We start from the raw sequence: 23,028 nt of genomic DNA on the forward strand, positions 1-23,028 counted from the left end.
GGGCAAAGGCTATCGGCGCCATTTTGATTACTGGCAGCCGATGGCCCGAGGGCAGGAGATCGCTCCGGGACCCCCGTTGGACCCCCAGGGACTTTTGGCCAGCTTGGGGGGGCCTCCTGATCCCCACAAGACTTGCCAAAAGTCCAGCGGGGGTCCAGGAGTGACCTCCTGCACTCTGGCCGTCAGATGCCAGTATTCAAAATGGTGCCGATTGCCTTTGCCCTCACTATGTCACAGGGACCGACGGTCGGCCCCTGTGACATAGTGAGGGCAAAGGCGATTGGCACCAGAGTGCAGGAGGTCACTAGCGGACCCCCGCTGGACTTTTGGCAAGTCTTGTGGGGGAGCCATTTTGAATACTGGCAGCCGATCACCTTTGCACTCAGTATGTCACAGGGGCCGACCGTCGGTCCCTGTGACATAGTGAGGGCAAAGGCGATCGGCACCATTTTGAGTACTGGCATCCGACGGCCGGAGTGCAGGAGATCACTCCCGGACCCCGCTGGACTTTTGGCAAGTCTTGTATGGGTCAGGAGGCCTCCCCAAGTTGGCCAAAAGTCCCTGAGGGTCCAACGGGGGTTCCGGAGCAATCTCCTGCCCTTGGGCCATCGGCTGCCAGTAATCAAAATGGCGCCGATAGCCTTTGCCCATACTATGTAACAGGGGCCACTGGTGCCATTGGTCAGCCTCTGTCACATGGTAGGAGCACAAGATGGCGCCGATGGCCATGTGACAGGGGCTGACCAATAGCACCGGTAGCCCATGTCATAGTAGGTCAAAGGCTATTGACACCATGATGAAACTGGCACCAAGAGTGCAGGGGATGGCTCCTGGACCACCAGGGAGTTTTGGTAAGTCTTGGGGGGTCAGGAGGGTGGGGGGTTGTAGTTAATTTTAATTTTAGCTGGGACACGAATAGAAATCGCCGTATTAACGCATTGGGGCGCCATATGGCCGAATGCAACGTATCTGCTCCCCGACGAATCCGAATCCCGAATGCAACGTATGGTGTCCCTCTGCACATCCCTATATGCATTTCCTGCTCCTCGGGTTATGCCTTATCTTTCCTCTCTAATAAAGTCTCTCTCACAGCTGTGTCCTACGTTGCTGAGACCATGCCCACTGATGGTTAGGCTCATGGGGCTCCTCCCTGTGGGCAGAGACATGTCTCACCTCGGCCCGGAGTTCACAATTTCCTACAAACCATAACCGCAACAAGGGGAAAAAAAGAGAGAAATTTTCTCCAAAGGGATCTAGAGTGATTGTAAGTATTAGTAACACTTGATAATAGCACTAACAAGACTAGAGTCCCCTGCTCAAGCTAAAGAAAGATATTTTTATAGTGGGGTAAACCAAAGCAGGGTCAGGCAGGAAGAATCTCATGCTGGAAAAGCATCTGCAGTCTGCTCCCACTCGGTTCCTGTGTTGCAGGGGTAGGAGAAGGCAGAATCAGTTGAGAATGGCATCAAAAGTAGAGAGATAGAGGCACTAAGAATATTTGAACTTGGTGCTCTCTGTATGCGATACCTAATAGTCATCTTCCATCCTAGATCAAGCAGTGAAGTCAGTTCTCTCAGACAGCATTCCTCAATATAGGGAATGTGATCTTGGTTATTCTGGCCACTGCTCCTTAGGCCTTCTTATGTGGTCTAATCTCTCAACCTTTTCCCTTCTAAAGCACAATACAGAGCAAGGCAGAGGGCTGACCACTTGCTCCTTGCCTCATGCATTCTCATATGTGAGCATCATATATGGGGTTTCCTGTGCATCGTACCACTTTTCCAAGGCGCTGGTTGGTTGCAGCTGAATGCAAGATGTCAGAGGCATGTGCACAATTCTCTTCTTGTAATGTCATGCACTTAATCCTCTATCTTGTCCCCTTAGTGGGAACAGTGGCCGTTTTGTATTTCTATGTCACACTTTACTCATTTTTTTCTGAATTGTGACAGTGATTTTGGGACACCAAAATTTCAAATTCTACAGTAATTTCACTTGAAATAAAGTCTTTAACACCCTCAGTCTCCTTGTTTTAGTGTAATCCTGATGCAGGGGACTCAGTATGAATTGAGGCCACTCATACTTTGTACCAGGGCTAAGTCACCATTTCAAATCATCTACTATTCTTAAGTCCTAGCTTATGGATTTTTTGTGGGGATGGGGGAGGAGATTATTCTTCAAGGCCCTGTGTGTTCTGTGAGTCTATCTCCAAGTGCACAAAAAAACCAGAACACATGAATGGTGCTCTAGCATAAAGTTTACTAAAATACTTGTTCAATAAGGATGATCTGGCACATAGTACATTTCTCCTTGGTAAATCCATTCTTCAGAAATAAATACTTCAACCAGTAATAGAGTGGCCCTTTTCTCTATTACTGGGGTACAGCTATTCCCTCTTGAAATTAGGGCCTCCCAGGCCATTGTACAAAGATACTCCCTATAATTTAGTATTCACTGTAAATAGCACCTGAATGTTACTGATGCTCTCATCTGATCCTCTCCTCTGCTTCCACTCCTCTCCTCTTTCCTGTACCAGGTAGGCACCTTTTGTCTCCTCTTCAAATCTTATAGGTATCAAACAATGCCTTAGCACTACCCTTACCCACTCAGGGTTAACACTGTAGACACCTGGATGGTCCATCCAAGAACAGCCCAGACCCACTTGTACCTGTGCACGTGATCCTACTGTTCCCATCTATCAACTAGGTTATTGCTTGTCTCTAGGCAAATACCCTGCCCATAAGCTATCCCCTGATGGTTTCTAGGAACACTGGTACCCCATAAAACCCAAGTGACTCACACTTCCTAAAAATGCATCTATGGATCAAATACAAAAAAATACTGGGATCATCAGTCAGTCACAATACAGAACTAACAAACTAAAGAGTTTATTAAAGCATAACAAGAACAGCAAGCAGAAAAAAAAGATTTAATTCACAAACATCAACAGGGAAAATAGCAAGGATTTAAGCAGTTAATGCTAATTACATACTTTACTGTACTTAGTCAATGCCTGGGGAAATTTAGGAGAGGCTGTCTTTACAGGGATGTATAAAACTGGAGCAGGGCTTTGGCATAAATCTGGTTTCTCTGTACTCCCAACCAAGACTGAAGAGTTCCAGCAAATTCTGTGCTAGATCATTATGAAGCTGGTACTACATAATCAATGAAAGCCTAAGGCACTAGCTTCCTGACCAATAGCAATACAGAATGTTGCAACATTATACCACTTTGTGAAAATTTGGAAAGTTTTCACCTTCCAGAAGAGGTGGTAAAGATGAGAATGATAATAGAATTCAAAAGGGTATGGGATAAGCACTGTGGATCTCTACAGGCTAGAGGATGAAAATGAAAAAATTGGGTTAACATATATAAATTTTAGAGTAACACTTCTGCATGGGGATAACCTGCACAGAGCGGCAGTTACTACCCTTAAATGTAGACAAGGGAGTAAGTTGCACAGAGTGGCAGTTACTACCAAAACCGACTTGCTGAGCAGACTGGATGCACCTTTGGTCTTTATCTGCTGACATTTACTGTGTTACTATGTAAGCCTCACTTTGGGGTATATAAGTAGTAGATTATCCTGTTTAGTGTTAGTTGTCTGAAACTCCAGAACATAGCAGGAGTGAGGCTGCCACCTGCCTGTCCCCTTACTTGGGAAAATAAAAGAGCTCAGTACAAAGTAAGACATTCTAACAGACATAAAGATTCACATTTCACCACAATAGGGCTCTGCTGTGTGTAAACACTTTGTGGGTGCTACTTCTCCTTTCTGTTTCTGCTGCATACTGATTAAATCTCCTCTCTTTCACCAAGGATTTACCTTTGCGAGCACTCCCTCTCACCAAGAGAACGAGATGGGAACAAAATTCCAAATGAAAAAGGGAGAGGAAAGGTAGAAAAACTTTCTTTCAAACTGAAGTTCTGTAATTAACGGAACTTCAGTTCAAGGGTAAATCAATTAGAAAGTCGCTCTAATCTCCAAAATTACTTGAGTTGGGCCTAAAAGTTTTCTCCATACAGAAAGAGTACTGAAAAAAACCCTCCTGTCCCTTAGACTTTCAAAAAGTCCACAGCTCATTCAGGGGTCTCTCTCTGATGAGGGAAAAGCCATTAGAGCAATCTCACATGTAACATAGATAGTATGTACTTTTCTCCTTATCTAACTGCATAGCCCTTTTACAAGGCCACATCTTTGTAGGGATGCCAGTGGGGCACGACACACTGTATATAATGTCCCAACAAAAAATGTTAAGCTTCTATGGAGTATAACTGACCATAAAGGTTAGCCATCTGGGAGTCTATTTATCAACCCATGATGTGCGGTAATGCACATTATTTACTGTGCTCCCATTATTCATGATGGGGCTATTTATTAAGAACATGCATGAACACGCATCACAAGTTGATAAATAGACCCCCTTGGCTTGATAGTAAACTAATATATATATCAAGTAATTTATTTTACGTTTGTGGCTAATCTCAAGAGCACACTGCAGGTTAGGACATGCCTATGGTGCTAGTTATTTCTGCAGTGGTACAAATTGTTTATGTGGCTAGATAATAAGCAGCTGGATCCGTTTCAGAAGATTATTTTCTTGAGTCATTTATAAAATAAACTTCTACGGTTATACCTTTTATCGTGGACTACTGTGTACCCTTGCTAGCGTGCTCCATTTTTGTTGTTAGTGTTTTTTAGTTGGAATGCCTTTTTCACTTTGACAAGTTTTGGAAAGGATGGCGGACTGACTTAAAACGAAGTCACAGAGGCACAATGGCTGGTCATGTGCGTGGACATCTATATTGCACACAGGCATAATATTTAGAAAAAAAATATGTAATTAAAATAGCATTTTGTAAGCTTCACACAATATGTTACAATAATGTTGATGTAATATTCTTGCTGTTTCAGTTCTGGGCTCTTCTAAGCATAATTTGCCAATTTTACCAAATTCTAAAATAGTTTTGTGTCACAGACATAATATGCCATTTAGTTCATAGATGGCAATGGTGGTGGAGGACCAGAGGTTCACAGATTGAACCCCTTCTATCATATCATCATAGTAACATAGTAACAGAGTAGAGATGGAAGAGAAGGAGCAAAAGGCCATCCAGTCTGCCCAGCAAGCTTAAGGTAGTAACTGCCGCTCTGTGCAGGTGAGTCCCATATTTCTCTTAAGGAGAGTAACTGCCGCTCTGTGCAGGTGAGTCCCATGTTTCTCTTAAGGAGAGTAACTGACGCTCTGTGCAGGTGAGTCCCATATTTCTCTTAAGGGTAGTAACTGCCGCTCTGTGCAGGTGAGTCCCATATTTCTCTTAAGGGTAGTAACTGCCGCTCTGTGCAGGTGAGTCCATATTTCTCTTAAGGAGAGTAACTGCCGCTCTGTGCAGGTGAGTCCCATATTTCTCTTAAGGGTAGTAACTGCCGCTCTGTGCAGGTTAGTCCCATATTTCTCTTAAGGGTAGTAACTGCCGCTCTGTGCAGGTGAGTCCCATATTTCTCTTAAGGGTAGTAACTGCCGCTCTGTGCAGGTTAGTCCCATATTTCTCTTAAGGGTAGTAACTGCCGCTCTGTGCAGGTGAGTCCCATGTTTCTCTTAAGGGTAGTAACTGACGCTCTGTGCAGGTTAGTCCCATGTTTCTCTTAAGGGTAGTAACTGCCGCTCTGTGCAGGTGAGTCCCATATTTCTCTTAAGGGTAGTAACTGCCGCTCTGTGCAGGTGAGTCCCATATTTCTCTTAAGGGTAGTAACTGCCGCTCTGTGCAGGTGAGTCCCATATTTCTGTTAAGGGTAGTAACTGCCGCTCTGTGCAGGTGAGTCCCATATTTCTCTTAAGGGTAGTAACTGACGCTCTGTGCAGGTTAGTCCCATGTTTCTCTTAAGGGTAGTAACTGCCGCTCTGTGCAGGTGAGTCCCATGTTTCTCTTAAGGGTAGTAACTGACGCTCTGTGCAGGTGAGTCCCATATTTCTCTTAAGGAGAGTAACTGACGCTCTGTGCAGGTTAGTCCCATGTTTCTCTTAAGGGTAGTAACTGCCGCTCTGTGCAGGTGAGTCCCATGTTTCTCTTAAGGGTAGTAACTGACGCTCTGTGCAGGTGAGTCCCATGTTTCTCTTAAGGGTAGTAACTGCCGCTCTGTGCAGGTGAGTCCCATATTTCTCTTAAGGGTAGTAACTGCCGCTCTGTGCAGGTGAGTCCCATATTTCTCTTAAGGGTAGTAACTGACGCTCTGTGCAGGTGAGTCCCATATTTCTCTTAAGGGTAGTAACTGACGCTCTGTGCAGGTGAGTCCCATATTTCTCTTAAGGGTAGTAACTGACGCTCTGTGCAGGTGAGTCCCATATTTCTCTTAAGGGTAGTAACTGATGCTCTGTGCAGGTGAGTCCCATATTTCTCTTAAGGGTAGTAACTGCCGCTCTGTGCAGTTATCCCTAAAACTTATGATACCCATAAAAATTTCAGCTGGTAACATTCTTTACTGGGTGATGAGCTTTCTTGACAATTCATAGTGTTGCTTGATGTGCTTTGCTTATGGACTTGGCCGTAGAAGCAGTCCTGTGCTTTTTCCCTTATGTCTGCACATCAGTATCCCAGACCATAGAAGTCGGGGCCCTTTTGGTTGTTGTCTGAATCCAATTTCCCTTTTCCCCCTGCTGTTGAAGCGGGGAGCGATGTTTCAGTTGCAATTAAAGCATCAAGGCTTATTGATTAAGGTAAGTAATCTCCATGCTTTCTGCTAAGGATAGCACAACCGCCACACCAGCAAGTTGCCCCCTGCATGTTTTTCTCATTTCTGTCCTTTAGTCTTTAGAGATTCACAGTGTTTATGCCATGCCCATTTGAATTCTTTGTTTTTGTCTTCACCACCTCCTCCAGAAGGGTATTCCAGGCATCCACAACCCTTTACATGAAGAAATATTTCCTGACATTGGGGCAGATTTTAAAAAAATACGCGCGCGCGTACTTTTGTTCGCACAACCAGAGCGAACAAAAGTACGCCGGATTTTAAAAGATATGCGTGTAGCTGCGCGTATCTTTTAAAATCCGGGGTCGGTGCGCGCAAGGCTGCGCAAAATCGGCAGCCTGCGTGCGCCGAGCCACGCAGCCTGCCTCCATTCCCTCCGAGGCCGCTCTGAAATCGGAGCAGCCTCGGAGGGAATTTTTTTTGTCCCCCCCATCCTTTCCCTCCCTTCCCCTATCTAACCCACCCCCCCCCCACCCTACTAAATCCCCCCCTACCTTGTTCCATGGAGTTACGCCTGCCACTGGCAGGCGTAACTTGCGCGTGCTGGCTGGCCAGGCCACGACACAGGCCACTGTGTCAGGGCACTCGGCCATGCCCCCGGACTACCTCGGACCACAGACATGCCCCCGGACACGCCCCAGGACCGCAGGCACGCCCCCCCCCCCGGACCGCCCATTTTAGCAAGCCCCGGGACTTACGCCCGTCCCGGGGTTTTGCGTGCGCCGGCGGCCTATGCAAAATAGGCGCGCCAGCGCGCGAGTGCCCTGCGCACGTAAATCCGGCAGGATTTACGCGCGCAGGATTTTTAAAATCTACCCCATTAGTTCTTAGTCGTCCTCCCTGGAGTTTCATTCCATGACCCCTTAGTGCTATTATTTTCTATCCAATGGAAAAGTTTTGAAGTTCGTGCATCATTAAAACCTTTCAGGTATCTGAAGGTCTATATCATATCTCTCCTGCATCTCCTGTCTTCCAGGATATATATATTCAGATACTTCAGCCTCTCCTCAAAGGTCTTCAAATACAGACCCCATACCATTTTGGTTGCTCTTCTCTAGACTGCCACCATCCTGACTTTATCCTTGGGATATGGTCTCTAAAACTGAACATAGTACCCCAGGTGAGGCCTCACCGAGGACCTGTGCCTTGTGCCTATAACAAAAATTGAAATCTCCTGCACCTCTAAATTTTTACTGGAATATTAAATGACAAACAGTCCCAATTCCAAAAATATCCCGTGTTAATGTTCTTGGATTATGTTCTTATAATTTCTCACTACGAAACATATAGTTTTTTTTTATTATTTCTGCCAAAGTTTTCTTTAAAAAATTATTTCAAAATACCAAAACAATTTGTTAAGGAGAGGGTGAAATGTTTCATAAATTTTCTCATGACATTACCACCATGTAATGTATCAAGTTAATCATGAACTATCCACCTCCATTCTTGATGTTTTTTTTGGTTTATGAAATGTGCGCTTGTGTAAATTAAAATGAATCCTTTTTTTTGAAATTTTTGTTACTATTTCCTAAATTTTTTAGAACCAGTCATTACTAATAAATTGCGATTGATCTATACGCTGAGTGTTAGAAAAAAATCGGCTTAGCTTGACTTAGTAACTTACATTATCCTGCCAACCTAGGCTTACAATCCGCTTGTATGCTTTTTTTTATAAGCGGGCTAAATTCTCTGATAGGAATTCCCTACTGGCTTATAAACCAAAGAAAGATGCGCCCAAATTGGTCTGTGTATTGAAACATACCACGGCAACATCAGTTATAGTGAAGGCTATCTGCCAACACTGGCATCTTGTACAGCTACACGACATTTTTCAAAATCCTCCAGTAATCGTGACATCCAGAGGAAGTAATCTACGTGATAAACTTGTACATGCACATTCCATCAGTGCAAAAGAGGTAGAAATACCGGGACATCACAAATGTGGCCAGTGTTCACACTGTATCAACTGTATAGAGGGGGACTGTTGGGTGGATCCTATAACAAAGTATAAAGTATTCCGAAAGTTTAAAACAAATTGCGATTCATCCTACGTGGTATATGCTATCATCTGCCCTTGTCCAATGGTGTACATAAGTAGAACAACCCGCAGCATGAAAATGCGATTAAATGAGCATAAATCCAGGATAAATACTCAGACCATCAAGGCTCCGATTGTATCCCATTGTTTGTTTACAGGTCCATCATGCTTTCAGTAACCTTCAGTGGACAATCATAAATCAAGTGAAGGTGGCTCCACGGGAAGGTGATTGTTTGAACATATTAAACCATCGGGAATCATTCTGGATTTTCACTTTAAAAACCCAGGCACCGCAAGGTCTAAATGAAGAGAAGGACTGGAATTCATTGGTCTAATACTCGTCGGTAGTGGGACACAGCGTAAATAGTGATTGGTCTGTTTTGAATGAAGGGGAGAAGCATTTAATCCCTTCAGCTGCTCCAATCAGCGAGCGTTTGGTGAGCACGAGAATTTTTTCCCTAGAGATGGATTAATATAAGAAGCATTCTCTCTCTCTCTCTCTCTCTCTCTCTCAACTGAGCCGTTCGGAATTGTCGTGGACCGCGATAACCCTTTACTGACCTGTAGCGCACAAGGTAACGCAAATGAAAGTGTTGTAGCTATTAGCCGCGATAGGAGCCGCGCTAACACTGCGGCTGTTTCGCGGCACACGATAACTGTTTCCCATTTTACATATGCTCCGCCCCAACTCCGCCCCCTGAATATAGAATTACGAATTTGCATTCGCAAATCGCGTTAACGGCTGTTAGCGCGATTTGCGAATTTATCTCCCGCGATAACACCTTGGAAAATGACCCCCTATATGTTTCGTAGTGAGAAATTATAAGAACATAATCCAAGAACATTAACAATATTTTTGGAGTTGGGACTGTATAACAAAAATTGGGCATGTGTAGCTAAATAAAACAGCTTTTATTCTCTGCATTTCTTTATGGTTAAATGTGTTTATTGTTTCAAATAAACAACATATCACTGGATCTTTGGTGGACTCTTTCTAATATCCATTTCAAGCAACAAGTACACAGTAATACTGATGTGCCCCCTTCACCCTCTCGGAGGGAGCTTTTGTGTAAGAGATGTATCAACAGAAGAAAAAGGGAACTTTTGTGTAAGAGATGTATCAACAGAAGAAATCGAAAGTTCAGAAGAATCAAAAACCATTCAAAATTAAACTTTACACTCGTGGGGGACAATGATTGTATATGTATACATGGGTACCAAATACATAGAAAGTCTTTCTTGTTCTTAAAGCTATCTATTTTTTCTATGTTTGTTTCAAACTTACAAAGCTGATGCACTTGATTCTTCCAGAGCATTATTGTTGGAGGGTCTGTTGCAAGCCAACATTGTAAAATACATTTCTTTGCCATTAACAATATTGGGGTGGATTTTAAAAGGGTTCCGTGCGTAAATTACGTGTGTAACCGCGAGTACCCACTCCTGCGTGCGCCGAGCCTATTTGCAGAGGCCCGGCGATGCGCGCAAGCTCCGGGACGCACGTATGACCCAGGGATTGAATAAAGGGGCAGGGAGGGGGCGGGGCGGTCTGGTGGCGGGGCAGGGTTGGGACTGAGGCCTCAGGCACAGCAACTGTGCTGGGGGATCGCGCACCGGCATTTGGCCGGCGTGCGCAACCTCCACCTACCTGGAGGCAAACGCAACTTATGGAACAAAGGTTAGTGGGGGGTTTAGGCAGTACTGGGCGGCGGGTTAGGTAGGGGAAGGGAGGGGAAGGTTGGGGGGGGGCGGAAGGAAAGTTCCTTCCGAAGACTTGGCGCGCACAAATGTGCACCCCCTTGAGTGCGCCAAGCCTGTATTTTATAACATGGACGCGGCTGCGCACGCATGTTATAAAATCGGGCGTAGATTTGTGCGTGCCAGATTGCGTGCACAAATCTATGCCCATGCGTAACTCTTAAAATCCAGCCCATTGTGCATACCCATACTTTCTGATAAGAGTTCGCAAACTCAACATTTGGAAAAACATCCAAAAGGAGTTTTTTTTTTTTTTAATTCTTTATTTATAGAGTTTACTAGAAATTTTCATGAAAACAACCTTGATCAGAAAAAGAAAGAAGAACAGGAAATAACATGCTTATATATAAAATAGGAAATTAAATACATACTTCTTCAATTCTACAATATGGGATTGTGACGGAGCCTATATACCAGCCCGGGGAGGTAGGTCAAAACCCCAGAAACAAACACTCCCTGGAACCAAAAACCCCAGGGAAGGGGGAAGAAAAACCAGGCAACATAGAGTCAGAGAGTCACACTGGTTCCTTCCCCCTGTAGCATCAGAGTAACCAGAGACCCAGGTGTGGGAAAAGGAGGGTGGGGCCACCCGCCCCCTTAAAGAAAAGGAGGGCGAAACAGCAAAAAGGAGGGAGAAACAGCAAAACAAGGAAGGAAGTACATTACCCTGGCACCTTGAGGGTACCAGAGACTAATATGAATAGAAACAGGGAAGGGGAGGGGGGGGTCTCAAAACAAAGAGGCCATGGGGTGTCCCATGGCCCATACCCACCTCTCAGCACTCACCTCAGCACTCCTAGGGCGGGGAGGGGGTGGGGGGGGGGTTACCAGCGCATCTGACCATGCCCGCTGCTCACCTTCGTTCCACACTCGCCTGCACCATCCCAGAGCTGGGGGAAGGGGTGAGGCACACTGTGCCGCGTTCAGCGCAGCCTTCAACGAGGGGGGGCCGACAACCTCGGGGTAGGGGCCCCACAATCTGCCGCAGCTTGGGCGGGGGATGGGGCAGGGGGGTCGCCGACCAAAAAATCAGGGGAGGGGGGATCCATTTTGGGACTGGGGAGGGGGGACCCCTCACCCCCTTCGCTTTGTTCCTGAGCGAGGGGTGAGGGGGAGGGAAGGGGGGGGGGGGACACCCAAAACGTGCACAACAAAAAAAATAACTACAAAGTAAAAAACTCAAATCTTAAGGATTAACTCAAAAAGGGGAGGTGAGGTAGGGGAGCAGAGCACCCCGTCCACTGCCCACTGGCGGGGGAACCACTCCACCCGGCCGGCGGACAGCGCACAGAAGTGCTCTGCTTTAAGCCGGGTGTGCACCACTCCTCGGAAGAGGACCTCACAGACGAGGGACCTGCCCTTGGCCAACATCTCCTGCTGCGACTGTCAGATTGAGTGTCTGGCGGCGGACAGGAGATAGTTGACCAAGTCGTCCCTCTGGCGCAGAAGTCCTCTCCTAGATGCCGCCCGTAAATTAGGTGGTGTGGGGTGAAATTTAACCAAAAGCCCAAAAACAAAACCTTCAAAAAGGACAGGAAGGTGGTGAGCCTGGGACACTGGAGCCCCAGGTGGAAAGCATCCTCCTTCTGCTCGCAAAATGGATAGGAGGGGTCCGCCCGGAACGCGTGCACCCTGAACCGGCTGGAGGCCACGGCCCCATGCACCAACCTCCAGGAGCGGTCCCTTTTGTAACTGAGGATCATCCCCAAATAGAATGATCCCCAGCGGGGGCCGCCCCCATCCCCACCCCTCAGACCCAACACCTCCCATCAGGGCGTGTCGGGCCTCAGAGTGAGGGCGAGGCGGTGCACGGTATGCACCACCAGCCTGCCCAGAACCTTTTGGGACACAGTCCGGAAGTTCGCTACGGGCAGTTCCCACAGCCTGCTAAGACTGTGGGCGCAAGGAGGAGCGTCAGCTCTGTGAGGTGGCCTGATCCCATTAGCAAACCTAGGCCCTACCAGGGGGGCCAGGGGTGTGGTCGGGCAGGGATTCCCGGGCTGCGGGGCCCACTCGCTCATGGCTCTGGCTAGAAGGCGGAGAATGTCGGGCGCCTTCACAAGGAGGCGCTTGATGACGCGGGCCGGTGTTTCTAGCAAGTCCCCGACCCTGGTCACTCGGGCTCCGACCAGGTAGCGTCGCAGGCTCGGGTCCTCCAACCCCTCCAAAACCAGAGCATGGTTGTGCAGGAGGGGCTCACCCAGGATATCACCAGGCCCTCTAGGCAAGCCCCTGATCAGGCCCAGCAACGTCCAAGCTCTCAGCACCTCTCTGTATTATCCTGGCAGCCACAAGAGCCGTTTGGGGGTAAAGCTTCTTGGGTCTATCACCAACAGCTGCCAGTCGTTCCGCAGGTTGCCCGCTTAGCGGAAGAAATGCGTCGCCAGCGGACACCATCACGGAGTGGAGTCTGTGTACAGGTATCTCTGCAGGGCCTGTAGATGGAAGGTGTGCACCTGACTCCTCAGGCACACGAGCCCGTGCCCGCCCTCTCCCGACCGGTGAGCCAGGACCCCTGTGGAGATCCAGTGCTTCAAGCCACCCCAGAAGAAGTCCAGCAGCTTCTTCTGGGTGTGGGTGAGGAACTCCTGAGTTGGGCACAAGGCGGTGAGGCAGTGGTACAGCATGCTGGCCACCAGCTGGTTCACCACCAGGGCCCGACCACAGGACACCAGTCGCAGCAGACCCCTCCATGCCCCAAGGCGAGCTTCCACCTTCTCTCCAAGCTCGCTCCAGTTGACGGGGGCCGTAGTTTCCAGGTACCTAAGGGTCTCCCTGCCCCATGACAGGTCAGGGGGAGCGTCCACCCTCTGCGGTCCTACGAGAAGACCGGAACTCTTGGCCCAGTTGACCTTGGCCAAGGATGCTGCCAAATAGACCTGCTGGCAGTCACGCACCCTCTCCAGGTTGACTGGGTCCTGAACCGCCAGGAGCACATCGTCGGCGTAAGCCGAAAGGGTGACCCGCACCTCGGCTCGCGCAGCACCAGGCCGGTGAGCCACCTGCGCAGAAGACACGAGAATGGCTCGATGGCCAGCACATACAGCGTGTACAGCTGACCTGAGAGGGGGAATCTTTGATGCACCCCGTGCCCGAATGCCAGAGGCACCATCAGGGACCAGTTGACTTTCACGAGGTGCCCCATGAACCTGGGTCCGAAGCCAAACACCTTCTCCTGATCGAGGGACAAAAAGGCCGCCGACAGACAAGACCTACGGGCCTGATGGATGAGATCCCGGACCAAAAAGATATTATCAAAAATGGTACGTCTGGGGATCGTGTAGGTCTGGTCGGGGTGGACCACCTCCGCCAGCACAGATGCCAGCCACAGGGCGAGCGCCTTGGCCAGGATCTTATAGTCCGTGCAGAGCAGGGAGACAGGGCACCAGTTCCTGAGGCAGCGCGGGTGCCCCGCCTTGGGCAGGAGGGTGAGCACTGCACGCCTGCAGGAGAGGGGCAGGCACCCCATCTCGAGGGCTTTGTTTAGGACCCACAGGAGGTCGGGCCCTAAGACATCAAAAAAGAAAGAGACGAACTCAGTGGTGAGCCCGTCGATGCCTGGGGACTTCCCTCTTGTCATCCGGCCCAGAGCCTTGATGCGGTCTCCCAGGCCCAAAGGCAGGTCGAGCCGCATGCGGCCGACCTCGCTCACCACCAGCAGCCCCTCCCACAGGGTTTGACAGGCGTTTGAATCTACCGGGTCCGGCGAGAAGAGAGCCGAGTAGAAATCGCGGACCTCCGCCCTGATCTTACCTGGCTCAGCGAAGGGGGTCCCGTCGGCAGCCAGCAGGCACGCTATCTGCTTCCGGTTGCCCCTCCGCCTCTCCAGCCCATAGAAGAAGGGTGTGCTGCGATCCATCTCCTCCAGGATCTGGATGCGCGACTGCAAGTAGGCGCCGCGTCCTCGGCTCCTACCATGTGACAGGGGCTGACCAATGGCACTGGTAGCCCCTGTGACATAGTATGGGCAAAGGCTATCAGTGCCATTTTGATTACTGGCAGCCAACGGCCCGAGTGCAGGAGATCACTCCCGGACCCCCGCTGGACCACCAGAGACTTTTGGCAAGTCTTGTGGGGGACAGGAGGGTCCTCCAAGCCCCTGTGACATAGTAGGTCAAAGGCTATCGGCGCCATTTTGATGCGAGGCAGGCCACACAGCCCGATGGCACGGAGGGACAAATCGCTCACGGGACCCCACTGGACCACCAGGGATGTTAGTAACTCTTGGGGAGGGATCGGGATAGTGGGGGGGGGGGGGGGTTGTATTTAATGTATTATTGTAAATTTTAATGATTGGGGTGGGTTTTTTTAGCTTTGCTTTCCCGTGTCATTTTTTGGGCCGGTTTCGTTTTTCCCCATTTAGTTTTTTGTTCGTTTTTCCAAAAAACCAACCGAGGAAAACCGAACTTTACCCCAAAGCGTCCGACTCAAAAAATGACCCGGTAGAAAAAAAACGAAGTTCATCTCTACTGAGCACCATTTCCTCGCTGGGATCCAGTGAGTCCAGGAGGTCAGACAACGGGCGAAAGAAGACTGCCTGCTCGGCCGTGGGGCAAGGAGTGTACACGTTGACATAGTTCACCGTGAAGCCCTAAACCTGCAGCCTCACATGCAGCATCCTGCCCGGCACGACAGCCTCGACGCTCAGCACCTCCGTCTGCGAGACCTGAGAAATCAAGACGGCCACCCTGGCAGCCATTCCCAAAGCGTGACTGAAGGCCATCTCGCCGTCCCACTCCAGACGCCAGGGTACTTTGGCGTCCGGAGTGGTATGGGTCTCCTCTAAAAAGGTCACCAAGTACCCACCGCGCTTGATGACAGAAAGCCAAGAGGGGGGTTTCAGGTAAGCGCACGACTGGCCCCGTCACAGAGCCAGCTGGAGCGCGCACGGTTCGTGACCGATGTTGCTCTCCTCGCCGGGGTGGGAGATGGCTCGCGAGCGATGCTGCCGCTGCCCACTTCACGTCCCCCTCCCCGACTAAGCCACGATCGATGGACCTCCATTGCGATGATGAAGAGAGCTATCTGCAGGGGAGAGCGGGGGCCGAGAGGCCTGCGGACTCCGTGCCGGCTCGTGGCCCCCTTTCCTTGGCCACTCGCCCACTCACTCTTGCCTCTCTCTCTCCCTCCTCCTTACTAAGTCCCCAGGCCCCGGCCTGGAGGACTGGGACCTGCTCCCACCCTCATCAGAGTGGGCTCTCCGTGATTGAGAGCTTCTCCAGCGATTCCACCAAGAGGAGGATGATGAACCGACCTCACCCTCCCTCCCCCCTGCCGCAGGGCTCTGGCCCGCTCTTCTGGGTGCCGGGCCACCTGGGGCAGGGGAAAAGGGATGGGGAGGGCGAACAAAAGAAAGGAGGTAGGGGATGGGAGTGGGAGATAGGGGAGAAAGGAGGAGCGAGCGACGGGGGTATGAGGGGCGGGGGTGGGAGAAAGAGGGGAGATGAGAGGGGGACGGGAGAGAGGGATTTGGGGAATAGGGGCAGAAAGGAAGGAGCGGGGCAGAAGGCTGCCAGCTCTGAGAGGGGGGCGGGGAAGGGGGAGGCAGGGAGAGGACCTCCCCCCTCTTCCAGGTCGGAAAGAGGGGGAGAGGAGGGAGGAGGGGAGGAGGGGTGGAGGGGAGGAGGGAGGGGGAGAGAAAGGGAGGGGGTGAAGGAACCCCCGACAGTAGCTCCTTCAGGGGCAGGCTGGAGGGCTCCGCTGCCCAGTCGGGACCCCGCAGAGATGGGGCCCCTTATGGAGGCAAGAAGGCGGGCCAAGTACAGGCCAAGAGGTAACCCGGAGGGGGAAGGCATAAAACCACTCTCGAGTGGCTCCTTCCCTCCCCTTCTCCATTCAACCTCCTAATTTTAGTGAACCCACCTTCTGTGTTGCTGTCTTTCGGTTTCTTAGTTTTCCCCTTGTTGTTTTGTTGTTCCTTTTTCTCCTTTTGTGTTTCTTGTTGTTTGCTGTTTAAGTTGCTGCAGCCGCCTGCCCCGCCCCACCGCAAACCCCCTCCTTACCTTTTTATAGTTTTGGTTTGTTTGCTCTCCTATGTTTCTCCCTTGTCTGTCAGCGCTGACCCCCCCTCCAGCTAACAGGAAGCAAAGTCGTCCGCTGCCACCAGAACCCCGGCACCTAAGGGTGCCAACAGTGGAGAACCCATGCAGTTGGGCAGATCTCCACTAACTCCCGAAGAAAGGAGGAGGCACCGCTCGCAGGGCCTCTGTCTCTACTGCGGAGGCAAGGGGCACTTCCTCGCCAATTGCCCGGAACGTCTGGGAAACGACCGTGCCTAGGTTATACCGAGGAGCTACACCTAGGCTCTACAGGATCAGCTCCTCTATGCACTTTGCCAGTGACTCTTAAATACCCCGGTGGGGAACTCCAGATCTGGGCTTTCATAGACTCTGGTGCCGAGGGGAATTTCATTGTGGCCGATCTGGTGAATCAGCTGTCTCTTCCCATGCAACGAAAGGTTCCTCCGCTGCGTATCTCCTCCATCCGGGGCACGCTGCTCCCTGGAACCATCACCTGCTCCACGGTCCCTTTGACTCTCCAGACAGGCTTGTTCCATTTGGAAGAAATCTCCCTGCTAGTCTTGGAACGAGCTGTGTACCCCCTGGTCCTTGGATTACCGTGGTTACGACAGCATTCACCCGTTATTCAATGGGATAACTTTCAACTAACCCAATGGAGTCCCTTTTGTTTTGAGCATTGTTTGCACCTCCTACGCCCACTGAAAACCTTGCACCTCTGCTCCTCCCTCCTGCTGCCCGAGCCATATCGGGAGTTCGCCGACGTCTTCTCCAAGGAGATGGCTGAGATTCTTCCACAACACCGGCCTTTTGATTGCCCGATTGACTTGCTACCGGGCACCACGCCTCCCCATGGCCGGGTGTATCCTTTGTCTGCCAGAGACTGTTGCCATGTCTCAGTATGTGACTGAGAACCTTGCCAAAGGCTTCATTCGCCTCTCTCGTTCTCCCGCCGGAGCCGGCTTCTTCTTTGTAGCCAAGAAGGACGGCTCCCTCCATCCATGTATACACTATCGTGGCTTGAATGCCATCACCAAGCGGGACCGTTATCCACTTCCCCTGATTCCTGAGCTATTGGATCACCTTCAGGGAGCACGCATCTTCACCAAGTTAGACCTCCGAGGGGCCTATAACCTCGTACGTATTCGCCCCGGGGATGAGTGGAAGACTGCCTTTAATACCAGGGATGGGCATTACGAGTACCTAGTAATGCCCTTTGGACTCTGCAACGCCCCGGCCGTCTTCCAGAATCTCATGAACGAGGTCCTACATGACATGCTCCACTCTCATGTGATTGTCTATCTTGATGACGTGCTTATCTTCTCCAAAGATCTGGATACACACCGCCACCACGTCACACAAGTTCTGCAGGCTCTCCGAGACAATCATCTCTACGCCAAGCTTGAAAAATGTGTTTTTGAAGCTGAGGCCCTGCCCTTCCTGGGGTATATCATTTCTTCCACAGGCTTCTGGATGGACCCCGAAAAAGTATCAGCCATAACTAGATGGCCTCAACCCAGGGGTCTCAAGGCCCTCCAGAGATTCTTGGGCTTCGCTAACTTTTATAGACATTTTATTCCACAGTACTCACATCGGGTCGCTCCCCTTACTGCCCTGACCCGCAAGGGAGCCGATGCCAAGAACTGGCCTGACGCTGCGGTCGCAGCCTTCACCGACTTGAAAGAGGCATTTCTCACGGACACCTGCCTTCGTCATCCCGATCCAGCAAAACCTTTCATCGTCGAGGTCAATGCCTCCAGCATAGCCGTCGGGGCGGTCCTCAGTCAACACTCCGATTCCGGACAACTTTTGCCGTGCTCCTACTTCTCCAGGAAGTTCTCTCCCGCCGAGACAAATTATTCCATCGGTGACAAAGAGTTGTTGGCAATCAAGCTCGCGTTTGAAGAATGGAGACAATGGCTCGAGGGGGCAAGACACACTACCACCGTATATACGGATCACAAAAACTTAGAGTTTTTGTCCCAGGCACAACGGTTAAACCCTCGCCAAGCCCACTGGGCCATGTTCTTTAGCCGCTTTGACTTTATCCTACAGTACCGGCCAGCGGCCAAGAATCTCCGGGCTGATGCTCTCTCACGGACCTCCCTATCTGAGGAAGACCAAGAACCTCCACAGTACATTCTAGACCCTAGTAAGGTTCGCCTGTCCGCCCTGACGGTCCTCTCCCAAGATAGAACCGTGGTTTCCCGACGAGATCGTCTAAAGACATTACGCTGGGCTCATGTCCTGCGTGCCCTCCAGTGAGGGAGTCGAGAGAGAACCTTGGAACTCCTTAATCGTTTTTACTGGTGGCCCAACATGCGACAGGATGTTCGCGTCTATGTAAGTTCTTGCCCCACCTGTGCTCGTCAAAAGCCCAGTCCCGGACCCCCGTGCGGTCTTCTACAGCCTCTGCCAGTCCCCACAGAGCCCTGGACCCATCTCGCTACCAGCGAAGACCACCAGATCCATCGCCTACCACCATCGATGATGATCCTACTTACCAGGTACGCGAGGTCCTGGATGTTCGATTCTACAACCGAAGGTGGGAATATCTTCTCGCATGGGAAGGGTGCGGCGACGAGGACAACACCTGGGATCCCAGCCATAACATCCTGGACAAATCCCTATTGCAACAGTTCCACCATGACCACCCGGAGAAACCCGATCCTCTCAAGAGGGGCCGTAAAGGGGGGGGTACTGTTGCGATCCCGACCGCTTCCCTTCTGTTAGGGCTCAGGCCTGCCTACCTCCGCTTCAGGGAGCACCGCATTCCACCCGCTCCGGACCCCGGGGGCTTCTCTCATTCCACGTGGCGGTCGCCATTACGGGCCTGCTTCACTTCGGTCTCGCGCACGCGCGAGGACGTCCCTCTTGAGCGTCCTGCTCCCAGAAGCCCAGACCTGCCCACGCTGCTGACGTCACGCCTAAGTCCCGATATAATCGGCGTTCAGACTCTCTCTCAACGCCTTGCAATGAGGTTCACAACTCCTTAGTTGTTCCCAGTTGCGTTCCTGATTGATCTCCACATTGCCTGCTTCTGACTCCGGTTTGCTTCTGACTCCGCTTCAGCTCGCTGCCTGCCCCCGACTCCGGTTTGCTTCTGACTCCGCTTCAGCCTGCAGCCAGCCCCTGACTCTGGTCTGCTTCCGACTCCGCTTCAGCCTGCAGCCAGCCCCTGACTCTGGTCTGCTTCCGACTCCGCTTCAGCCTGCAGCCAGCCTCTGACTCCGGTCTGCTTCCGACTCCGCTTCAGCCTGCAGCCAGCCTCTGACTCCGGTTTGCTTCTGACTCCGCTTCAGCCTGCAGCCAGCCCCTGACTCTGGTCTGCTTCCGACTCCGCTTCAGCCTGCAGCCAGCCCCTGACTCTGGTCTGCTTCCGACTCCGCTTCAGCCTACAGCCTGCTTCAGACTCCGGTTTGCTTCTTACCCTGCTTCTCCCACTGCCTGCCTCTGTCTCCGGTTGCTACAGTCTTCGCAGCCCCCCGCTGTCCTGCCTTCAGCCGGCCCTCGGCCCTGTGCAGCTGGTCCACTGCCTTCCGGGTACCTTGGACTTCCTAGTCATACTGCTTGCTCTGGTCCTGGCCCTCGCCCATCTCAAACTCTGGACATTCCGTACACAGCTCCCAGTCCCGAGGACCCGGGACCCTAAGGGCTCCTCCCGGGGGGTCCCTGGCTCCTGGGTGAACCCGCCCAGCTTGTGGCTCCGCCCCCGGCCTACCCTGTCTCCCTAGGTAGGCCGGCCCAAGGGTCCACTATCTTCTCCAGCAGCATCAAACTGCAACATTAAGTATCTGCCTTCTATGTTAACAATTTGGTTTGTTACTTGCAAGGGTACCCCTTTCCCAATCAATATTGCTAGCCCTGTTTTCCGTGTGGCTGACTGGGTTGAAAAAATCTTCCCCACCCATTGCCGTCATAATTTTTGGTGTTCTACTAAAGTCAGATGTGTTTCCTGTAATCATAGAAATTTGGGATTTTTTGCCTATGTGAAGCTTGCAGCACTTTATATCTTTTGGTGACCGACCCAATACCTTCTACATTCCACGTGATACACCTCTCTGATGTGGTTGTCGTTGTCCTGACAGATGTCAGATATAAAGCACTATACTTTGCTCATTCCAACAACCCAGGCCTCCCAGCCTAAGCCCCGATTGATCTGGGTGTCTAAGTTGTGTCTTCTTTTCAACTGAACCATGATGATCTCCAACTGCTTGCATCGTACATGTCCCTAAGACTGAAACTTCCCTCCCCCTGCTCCCTCTTAGAACCTTTCCCAAACAATGGAGGATCTTCCAAATCCTTTTGCCTAACATGGGTTTCGAGATGTGAAGGGCCATGCACCCTTTTCTCAGAGCACAATGTTTCCTTTATCATCTCAACTTCATTAACAGAAGAAATAAAAGGATAAAGCTATATATAGACCTGAATACATCCAAATATAACATGATTAAAGACTTTTATATGCAGTGCTGCAGTTCAGTAGGTAAGAGTAGCCAGATATATGTGCCCCTTCCTGCTGTCTCCCTCACTGATATTCTTACCTCTGCATTTATTTATTTAAAACATTTATACCACCATGTTTCTCCTTAGCTGGCATAATGTTTTGCTCTATCTCAGGGACTTAACAAAATGACCTATGGGGAACAGACAACACAGCTTTTACTAACACAATCAACTGGATTTACACACAATAGCTGGCTGCTTCCTAACTGCTTGCTTTATTTTTGATAGTTATTATATAAAAATGGAATAAAAACACATTTCAGTCTCTATGGTAAAAGGGACTTCCATAAATCAAACTTGAAGGTACAAATTCAAGTAATAAGCGTAAAATAGCTGAGTCCAGATCAAGTCAAATGTAATAAAATGTATATCACAGGAATATCTGACCCAGGGCTGACTTAGTGTACTCCAGTCAGTTAATTCTATTAACCAATCACAGCCATGGCAACCCCAGACCTTTCCCCTATCACATTATAGGGGCACGGTCAAGTTGGCGCTATTTTGAAAAATGGCGAAGTCTAGAACTGGTGCTAGGAGGCACCCCAGGCCCCATCAGGGGAGCTTTTTCTCATTTTAAAGGTTCAGGGAATGGGGGGGGGGGGGGGAGTGAAGGGAGGAGCATTTAATATCTTTTGGAGGAGTCAGGAGGAGAGGCAAGGAGGAAGCACAATACCCCCAATGATTTGTCACTAATATTACTTTGTCCTCATATATTTTTCGAATGACGGTATACAAAACGGTATACAAAACATGTTAAATAAATAAATAATGGGGGTGAGGGGGGGAAATGGATTTGTTTGAATGCAGGGTTGGGGGTGATCACCACACATGTAGTTAAAACCTTTTTTTTTTTTTTTTTACTTGGAGGCAGCCCCAGATTGAGCTGAGCGTCAGCCTGCTCAACCTGATTTTTTTTTTTTTTTTTGCTGCTTTCAGCAGCTGGCCCTTTAAGGCAATGGTAATCCCTTAAGGATGGGGCCAACATAGCATCTAAAGGGCTGCAAGCCATGTTCTATCTCATAATGTTTGGCTGTGAGACAAAATAATGCGCCATAGAGCCTCAATGGTTTTTTGGGGGACGGGCTCCACTATCATGGCGACACACCCCTGTGACAGTGACCTCTCTGCGAAAAAACTTCATGGCTTAGTGGCTGTAGATGTTAGCCAGATAAGTAGCAATATTCAGCCTTATCCTTTAAGTTAAGCAGAGGAATTAGACATGTCTCATTGCAAGTCTAAAGTTAGCTGGATAAACTAATCCAGCTAACTATAATATCTATCTGGGTATATTCATTGGCATCACCTTGCCACTGAATATCCCATGATAAGTCTTATCCAGCTAACTTACATACCCGGATATATTTTAATATCGGTCCCATGATTTTTAATTGTATTCAGAAGCTGCCTAGTAGTTGAAATGGATAGTTTGGAATCATTTATCTCTGTCTGCTCTTTATTTAAATGCAGCTGGACTACTTCTGCTTTTATCACACTTCTCTATGGGGATATCCTAACTTCCCCATTATGTCTGAATTCTGTGATGATACCTCACCCCAGACCATGTGCTCCTGAGTGACTGTCTGCTTTCCCCCCTTGTTCTAGTTTAAAAGCTGCTCCATCTCCTTTTTAAAAGTTTGCGCCAGCAGCCTGGTTTCACCCTGGTTAAGATGGAGCCCCCTCCTTTCTGAACAGGTTGGCCAGTTCCTATCAAATCTAAAGCCCTTTCCCTGCACCATTGCCTCATCCATATAATGAATCTCTGGAGCTCTGCCTCCCAAAAAAATGAAAAGACCAACTCAATGGGCCCTCCTTACTCCTCCTAGCAGGGTGGTATAGATGGCACGAGAAGGATGGACAACCTGGAAACAGGGTAGGAGGTACCACAAATGAGATTCACCCTCAAAGAGAATCAGAAATGACAGAGGCTGAGGAATTAGTTTCACTGCCACCCAAGAGCCCAGAAGGAC

This window comes from Rhinatrema bivittatum, chromosome 5 (genome assembly GCF_901001135.1).
Source record: "Rhinatrema bivittatum chromosome 5, aRhiBiv1.1, whole genome shotgun sequence".
NCBI classification, from domain to species: Eukaryota; Metazoa; Chordata; class Amphibia; order Gymnophiona; family Rhinatrematidae; genus Rhinatrema; species Rhinatrema bivittatum.